Raw genomic sequence first — 7,612 nt, 5'->3', positions numbered from 1 at the left:
TCTCAAGCACTAGCAGCCACTGACTGGGCGCCGCTTGGCAGCCGTGGGTGATAGGAAACATCTGCAGTAACTGAGTTAGTGTTTACTCGCCAGATAAAGAAAAGGGAGGGATTGTTTTCGGAGGCATGTTGGTATTGGCAGTAGAAGAGTCGTTTACACTAGAACAGATCTCAACCTGCCATGTATGTTTAGATATGAACATTCTGCAGATACTGTATTTTCTCTCAGTATGACACAATGTATAAATTGTCTGAAACACTGTCTTTTTTGTCTTTCAGCACTTCTTTACTGTGGCTACCCTGGAGAGGCCTGAATGAACAGGAGAGGGGACGACGAGGGGATATGATTGTGCACTTCCTGCTCGGCAACTACAGGAAGTAATTGAGCTCTACAGGAAGTAAGGACAACCCCCTACAGTTATCCCTGTTACTTTTCCATTGTTTTCTATACTCTGCAGAAGCCTAGCTGTTAACACATTGAGCAGCAGCATACAAGGACTGAATCTACTACAGATCCCCTGCAGATATCCCTGTTCTTTTTCCATTGTTTTCATATGACTATGATATGACTGCAAAGGCATAGCTAGCTCAAATCAAATCACATGTTATTTGTCAGATGCGCCTAATACAACATGTGTAGACTTTACCGTGAAATGCTTACGAGCCCTTTCCCAAAAATGCAATTAAAAAGTATGAACATTTGCAAATAGATAAAAAGAAAATAGTAACACAATAAAATAACAATTACAAGGCTATATACAGTGCATTCAGAAAGTATTCAGACCCCTTGACTTTTTCCACATTTTGTTATGTTACAGCTTTATTCTAAAATGGATAAAAAATATATAAAAAAAACTCATCAATCTACACACAATACCCCATAATAAAAAAAGTGAAAACTACTTTTTAGAAATGTTTGCAAATTTGTAAATAAAAAAGCCATGAGGTCGAAGGAATTGTCCGTAGAGCTCCGAGACAGGATTGTGTTGAGGCACAGATCTGGGGAAGGGTACCAAAAAATATCTGCAGCATTGAAGGTCCCCAAGAACACAGTGGCCTCCATCATTCTTAAATGGAAGAAGGTTGGAACCACCAAGACTCTTCCTAGATCTGGCCGCCCGGACAAACTGAGCAATGGGGGAGAAGAGCCTTGGTCAGGGACGTGACCAAGAACCCGATGGTCACTCTGACAGAGCTCCAGAGTTCCTCTGTGGAGATGGGCGAATCTTCAAGAAAGACAACCATCTCTGCAGCACTCCACCAATCAGTCCTTTATGGTAGAGTGGCCTGACGGAAGCCACTTCTCAGTAAATGGCACATGACAGCCCACTTGGAGTTTCCCATAAGGCACCTAAAGACTCTCAGACCATGAGAAACAAGATTCTCTGTTCAGGCTCTCCTGTAGCTCAGTTGGTAGAGCATGGCGCTTGCAACACCAGGGTTGTGGGTTCAATTCCCACGGGGGGCCAGTATGAAAAATGTATGCACTCACTAACTGTAAGTCGCTCTGGATAAGAGCGTCTGCTAAATGACTAAAATGTAATGTAAATGATGAATCCAAGATTGAACTCTTTGGCCTGAATGCCAAGCGTCACGTCTGGAGAAAACCTTGCACCATCCCTACGGTGAAGCATAATATAATATAATATGCCATTTAGCAGACGCTTTTATCCAAAGCGACTTACAGTCATGTGTGCATACATTTTTACGTATGGGTGGTCCCGGGGATCGAACCCACTACCCTGGCGTTACAAGCGCCATGCTCTACCAATTAAGCTACAGAGGACCACCCATACAGGACCACCCAAGCATGATGGTGTCAGCATCATGCTGTGGGGATGTTTTTCAGCAGGGACTGGGAGACTAGTCAGGATCGAGGGAAAGATGAACGGAGCAAAGTACAGAGAGATCCTTGATGAAAACCTGCTCCAGAGCACTCAGGACCTCAGACTGGGGCGAAGGTTCACCTCCCAACAGGACAATGACCCTAAGCACACAGCCAAGACAACACAGGAGTGGCTTCTCTGAATGTCCTTGAGTGGCCCAGCCAGAGCCTGGACTTGAGCCCGATCGAACATCTCTGGAAAGACCTGAAAATAGCTGTGCAGCGACGCTCCCCATCCAACCTGACAGAGCTTGAGAGGATCCGCAGAGAAGAATGGGAGAAACTCCCCAAATACAGGTGTGCCAATCTTGTAGCGTCATACCCAATAAGATTTGAGGCTTTAATCGCTTCCAAAGGTGATTCAACAAAGTACTGAGTAAAGGGTCTGAATACTTATGTAAATGTGATATCAGTTTTTTATTTTTAATAAAAGTGCAAAGTTTTCTAAACCAGTTTTTGCTTTGTCATTATGGGGTATTGTGTGTAGATTGATGAGGAGAAAATACAATTTAATCAATTTTAGATTAAGGCTGTAATTTTAACAAAATGTGGAAATTGTCAAGGGGTCTGAATACTTTCCGAATGCACTGTACAGGCTATATACAAGGAGTACCGGTACCGAGTCAGTGTACTGGGGTACAAGGTAGTTGGGGTGATTGATTGAGGTCATATGTACAGTGGCTTGCGAAAATATTCACCCCCCTTGGCATTTTTCCTATTTTGTTGCCTTTTCAACCTGGAATTAAAATGGATTTTTTGGGGTTTGTATCATTTGATTTACACAACATGCCTACCACTTTGAAGATGCAAAATAAAGAAATTTGTGAAACAAACAAGAAATAAGACAAAAAAACTGACAACTTGAGCGTGCATAACTATTCAACCCCCCAAAGTCAATACTTTGTAGAGACACCTTTTGCAGCAATTACAGCTGCAAGTCTCTTGGGGTATGTCTCTATAAGCTTTGCACATCTAGCCACTGGGATTTTTGCCCATTCTTCAATGCAAAACTGCTCCAGCTCCTTCAAGTTGGATGGGTTCCGCGGGTGTACAGGAATCTTTAAGTCATACCACAGATTCTCAATTGGATTGAGGTCTGGGCTTTGACTAGGCCATTCCAATACATTTAAATGTTTCCCCTTAAACCACTCGAGTGTTGCTTTAGCAGTATGCTTAGGGTCATTGTCCTGCTGGAAGGTGAACCTCCGTCCCAGTCCCACATCTCTGGAAGACTGAAACAGGTTTCCCTCAAGAATTTCCCTGTATTTAGCGCCATCCATCATTCCTTCAATTCTGACCAGTTTCCCAGTCCCTGCCGATGAAAAACATCCCCACAGGGATGGTGTTCTCGGGGTGATGAGAGGTGTTGGGTTTGCGCAAGACATATCATTTTCCTTGATGGCCAAAAAGCTCAATTTTAGTCTCATCTGACCAGAGTACCTTCTTCCATATGTTTGGGGAGTCTCCCACATGCCTTTTGGCGAACACCAAATGTGTTTGCTTATTTTTTTCTTAAAGCAATGGCTTTTTTCTGTCCACTCTTCCGTAAAGCCCAGCTCTGTGGAGTGTATGGCTTAAAGTGGTCCTATGGACAGATACTCCAATCTCCGCTGTGGAGCTTTGTAGCTCCTTCAGGGTTATCTTTGGTCTCTTTGTTGCCTCTCTGATTAATGCCCTCCTTGCCTGGTCCATGAGTTTTGGTGGTCGGCCCTCTCTTGGCAGGTTTGTTGTGGTACCATATTCTTTCAATTTTTTAATAATGGATTTAATGGTGCTCCGTGGGATGTTCAAAGTTTCAGATATTTTTTTATAACCCAACCCTGATCAGTACTTCTTGTCTGTGACCTGTTTGGATATTTCCTTGGTCTTCATGGTGCCGCTTGCTTGGTGGTGCCGCTTGCTTAGTGGTGTTGCAGACTCTGGGGCCTTTCAGAACAGGTGTATATATACTGAGATCATGTGACAGATCATGTGACACTTAGATTGCACACAGGTGGACTTTATGTAATTAATTATGTGACTTCTGAAGGTAATTGGTTGCACCAGATCTGATTTAGGGGCTTCATAGCAAAGAGGGTGAGTACATATGCACGCACCACTTTTCAGATATATATATTTTTTTCATTTCATTTCACTTCACCAATTTGGACTATTTTGTGTATGTCCATAACATGAAATTCAATAAAAATCCATTTAAATTACAGGTTGTAATGCAACAAAATAGGAAAAACGCCAAGGGGGATGAATACTTTTGCAAGGCACTGTACATGTAGGTTTGGTTAGTTGATTGATAGTGATATGTACATGTAGGTAGGGGTGAAAAGCAGAAAGTCCAGGTAGCCATTTGATTAACTGTTCAGCAGTCTTATGGCTGTTCAGGAGACTTTTGGTCCCAGACTTGGCGCTCCGGTACCGCTTGCCGTGCGGTAGCAGAGAGAACAGACTGTGACTTGGATGGCTGGAGTCTGACAATTTTTAGGGCCTTCTTCTGACACCGTCTGGTATAGAGGTCCTGGATGACAGGGAGCTCGGCCCCCAGTGATGTACTAGCCCGTATGCACTACCCTCTGTAGTGCCTTGCAGTCTGATGCCGAGCAGTTACCATACCAAGCAGTGATGCAGCCAGTCAAGATGCTCTCAATGGTGCAGCTGTAGAACCTTTTGAGGATCTTAGTCCCATGCCAAATCTTTTCAGCCTCTTGAGGGTGAAGAGGCATTGTCGTGCCCTCTTCACAACTGTGTTGGTCTGTTTGGACCATGATAGGTCCTTAGTTTTGTGGACACCGAGGAACTTCTGTCTCCACTAAAGCTCCGTCGTTGTGAATGGGGGCGTGCTCGGCCGTCCGTTTCCTGTAGTCCACGATCAGCTCCTTTGTCTTGCTGTTGTTGAGGGAGAGGTTTTTGTCCTGGCAACACATTGCCAGGTCTCTGACCTCCTCCCTATAGGCTGTCTCATCGTCGTCAGTGATCAGGCCTATTACCGCCGTGTCGTCGGCAAACTTAATAATGGTGTTGGAGTCATGTGCAAACAGTTACTGAATACTGAATTCATAGCCATGCCGGATTTATAGCTAGTATCTGTTGGGACGTTGAGTATTTTACAGGCTGACACTGCCTGAATCCAGTGAATTCCCAAGCCAGCGTCATTCAGCAGGTCATGTAGAGCCTTTCAGCACAGTGCTTGGAGTCAGAAAAGTCTATTTTTATTTGGGTGTGTGAAGCTAGCAGGCTAGCTATATAAATAATGAAATGGAGCCAGTAATTGGCGGTTCTTGGTAATTAGGACCAGGCTGTCAGCTTGCTAAGTCAATGCCTCAGTCTGATGGCGCTGCATAGAGGACAGTAATTGCTATTATCTGTGGGGGTCGTTGAGTGTTGACACAACCTTAATCCCATCCTTAGCCGGGATATCAGAGTTTATGTTTACCGCCCCCATATTAAGAGGGATTCACACATATTTGAAAGGCTTTATATCTGCCCATTTACACCTGCTATATCCATCATTGTCAATGCCCGGCCCGCCGCATCGGCAGTAGACCTACTAGAAGGCAAGGCAGACCCTCGGCTCAGTTTTGAATGTCCTGCTTGGCGACTCTGAAAAGCTTGTCCATATTTTAATTATTCAAACGCCTCACTATAAACAGCATTATCAAACATCTCAGCGGGTTTTCTAATACCCCTGTAATCCTGTCATTTCATTCATGGATACCTCCAGGGTTATTTTGGGACCAGAGCGTATCCGCCTTCCTGTCTCTGCTCCTCTGTTTGACAGATTGAATTCCCCCCCCCCCCACACACACACACACACACACCAAGGTGTTCACTCATCTCATGTCAGATCCACATAGATAGATGTGATGTCCAGACCTGACGTATATAGGGGACCGTGGTACAGTACCCATACAGCATAGGGGAGAATCCAAGGTCTTGGATGGATCACATGCTGGCTGAAATATGTGCTCAAGAGTTGCCCCATTGCTTTCCAATTAGATTATTCACTTCACTTTCTTCACCTCTGAGCGCCCTACAGTACATAATTGCTACCCTTTTTATACCCCAGTTCTCTCAGATGCACTGAATGTTATCCTATACAGTCTGTTCCCACAGACCTAAATAGTTTTGTAAATGGGGACAGTTGAAGGTAAGGTAGGTGGAGGGAAGGATTATAGAGGGAGGACAAAAACCATAGTCTGTGTTTAGCTGTGCAGTGCGTGTAAATTGCATTGGCTTTGAATTAAACATGTGGCAACTGCGCCCCGGGTGTGATGGACATTCAAACATATTGCAGGCAGAGAAAATTACTTTTTAAGTAGGCTATTTATGGGAAGATATTGTATTCATTTGATTATAATAAAAGATCCATTCTGCCCTGAGTGAATGGCACGAGGGAGCAGACGACAGCTCAAGGTAATAACGACTCTGTGTCTGCTGCTCTCAACGAGGCTAGGTAGGATTGGGTCTCTACTGATATTGCTTTTCTTTGTACGGGAGCAGATAAAGTGATACGGCGTGAGCGAGTAATAAAGAAATATATCTGTTTTTATTGTGCTTCGTGACAGAGTTATGTTTGGAGGTAGTAAAGAGAGCTGGAACATGGCGTAAAATCATATTATGGCCCATTAGATATGGCCGAGCTAAGCACTCCTCGCCGGTCGGCGACGGTAACCACGGCTCCATGGCAGAGGGTAATGAGGCCGGGACGTATTGTCTCTGATCTCCACTCCTGCTGCTTCGACCGATTGATTCGTCTAAATTACCAGCCCTCCATCTCCTGGGGAACTAATGCTGACCATGGTCTTCACATCACTTTCCCAAAGGAGAGGAGGGGGCATGACGGACTCTAGTTCTGAAACTGTGAAAGTGCTATGGTTTCAGGTCTCACAGCTTGATAGATGTTTGACTTGGCTTGGTGAGGTATTTTTAACTTACTCTTTGAAGGATCGTACTCTTTTTTTCAATTTTCGCCTAAAATGACATATCCAAATCTAACTGCCTGTAGCTCAGGACCTGAAGCAAGAATATGCATATTCTTGATATCATTTGAAAGGAAACACTTTGAAGTTTGTGGAAATGTGAAATTAATGTAGGAGATTATAACACGTTAGATCTGGTAAAAGATAATACAAACAAAAAAACATGCATTTTCTATTATTATTATTTTTTTATCATCTTTGAAATGCAAGAGAAAGGCCAGACAGTGATGTAGGAATCTAGGTTTAATTTCGATTTTGTCCACAAGATGGCAGCATTGTGTGGAGCCAGAGACAGCAGGGGGTCAAACTGTAGAACCCAGTTCCGACATTTGAATATAAAAATGGATTTTATCAAACAAACTATGCTACATTTTATCTCTGGGACCCTCAGGATGACAAATCAGAGCAAGATTACTGAACGTAAGTACATTATTTACCTTCAGAGGTGAATGTATCAAACCAGTTGTTTTGTTGTTGTGCGCTATCCTCAAACAATAGCATGGTATTGTTTAGCTGTAATAGCTACTGTAAATTGGACACTGCAGTTAGATTAACAAGAATGTAATCTTTCTGCCCATATAAGACATGTCTATGTCCCGGAAAGTTGGCTGTTGTTTCAACGCCATTCTAGTCACATGTCGCATATTGAGCCACAACCGTCCCGGTATAGGGATGCCGATCCTGTAGAGGTTAATTTCCCTCACTTTCAAGTGGACATGATGAACCGACCAGCAGCATATGGATGAGGTGAAGGA

At 43.7% G+C, this 7,612-nt stretch overlaps 1 protein-coding gene across 1 annotated transcript in view; it reads left to right on the top strand.

Moving 5' to 3' along the window:
• Positions 1-317: 317 nt before the first annotated feature.
• Positions 318-7,612, top strand: part of plxnb2b (plexin b2b) — a gene marked incomplete at its 3' end in the record, with an annotated part of 123,424 nt that continues 116,129 nt past the window's right edge. The window contains exon 1 of the mRNA XM_084168565.1: positions 318-397. The remainder of the gene's footprint in view (positions 398-7,612) is intronic.

This window comes from Coregonus lavaretus (assembly GCF_964263955.1).
Source record: "Coregonus lavaretus genome assembly, chromosome: 9".
Classification (NCBI taxonomy): Eukaryota; Metazoa; Chordata; class Actinopteri; order Salmoniformes; family Salmonidae; genus Coregonus; species Coregonus lavaretus.
The sequence above is the reverse complement of the archived record's forward strand: the minus strand, read 5'-3'. Positions and strand labels throughout refer to the sequence as shown.